This window comes from Mastomys coucha, unplaced genomic scaffold, assembly GCF_008632895.1.
Source record: "Mastomys coucha isolate ucsf_1 unplaced genomic scaffold, UCSF_Mcou_1 pScaffold15, whole genome shotgun sequence".
NCBI lineage: Eukaryota > Metazoa > Chordata > Mammalia > Rodentia > Muridae > Mastomys > Mastomys coucha.
The window spans coordinates 155,010,696-155,011,837 of record NW_022196897.1 but is presented as its reverse complement, the minus strand read 5'-3'; the positions used below and the strand labels follow the sequence as shown (position 1 = coordinate 155,011,837).

The 1,142-nt window shown below is 46.6% G+C and overlaps 1 protein-coding gene across 3 annotated transcripts in view; it reads left to right on the top strand.

Moving 5' to 3' along the window:
- Zfp64 (ZFP64 zinc finger protein) overlaps window positions 1-1,142 on the top strand; it is a 65,489-nt gene that overhangs the window by 18,186 nt on the left and 46,161 nt on the right. The gene's annotated exons all lie outside the window — the stretch shown is intronic.

Here is a 1,142-nt window from a genome sequence, read left to right as displayed (position 1 = left end):
TAAACTGGCAAAGTTTTTTGTACAAAATGGAAAATATGCCCATATACAAAAGTTAATTAATTAAAAAGAGGTGGAACTGTAGCCCAGTTATAGAACATTTGCCTAGCAATCCCAAGACCCTAGTTCCCTAACAACACACGCACCTACCACACTGGGCTGGTGAGATGGTTCAGTGGGGCTTCCTGACAAGCCTGAAGACATGAGTTCGATTCCATGACCCTCACTGGTAGGAAGAAAGAACCGATTTCTGCGAGTTGCCCTCTGACCTCCATACATGCCCTGGCACGCACATGCCCACCATACATGCCCTGGCACGCACATGCCCACACACAGAAACCTCGCCCGGCCCCCATCGCTCCCCCTGCCCGTCTCACTCTTACAGGTTCTAGCGGTTGCTCAAGGATCGATGTGTTAGAGTAAGCTGCTGTAACCAAGAAACCTAAACAGCTCCTAGGCAGGATGGCTGCGTGTCCTTCTTGTAACTGCATGGATCGATCAGGCAGCTGAGGAAGCGGCTCCGGGCTGTGAAAAGAGACGGCTGTTTCCCATTCTATTAATGTCCTTCAGAGTGTGTGTGTGTGTGTGTGTGTGTGTGAGTGTGAGTGTGAGTGTGTGTGAGTGTGTGTGTCATAAAATAGATAGAAAAGACGGCTGTTTCCCATTCTATTAATGTCCTTCAGTGTGTGTGTGTGTGTGTGTGAGTGTGAGTGTGTGTGAGTGTGTGTGTCATAAAATAGATAGAAAAGACGGCTGTTTCCCATTCTATTAATGTCCTTCAGAGTGAGTGTGTGTTTGTGAGTGTGTATGAGTGTGAGTGTGTGTGTGTGTGTGTGTGTGTGTGTGTGTGTGGCATAAAGCAGTACTTTAGTATGGGAAAGATTTAAATATCAAAATATGCAGTTGAAAACCCGTCGGGCATGGTGGGTGCACACATTTAATCCCAGCATTTGGGAAGCAGGGGGAGGCAAATCTCTGAGTTCAGGCCAGCCTGGTCTACATGGTGAGATCCTGTATGAAAACGGAAAAAAGGGAGGGGGGGTGTGAAGGCAGGGAAGTTAAGGCCAACCTGAGCTACAGGATCTGTCTGGAAACAACAAACAAAATATTTTTGTTTATTTCTTTACTTGCTGTGTACTTTTTTT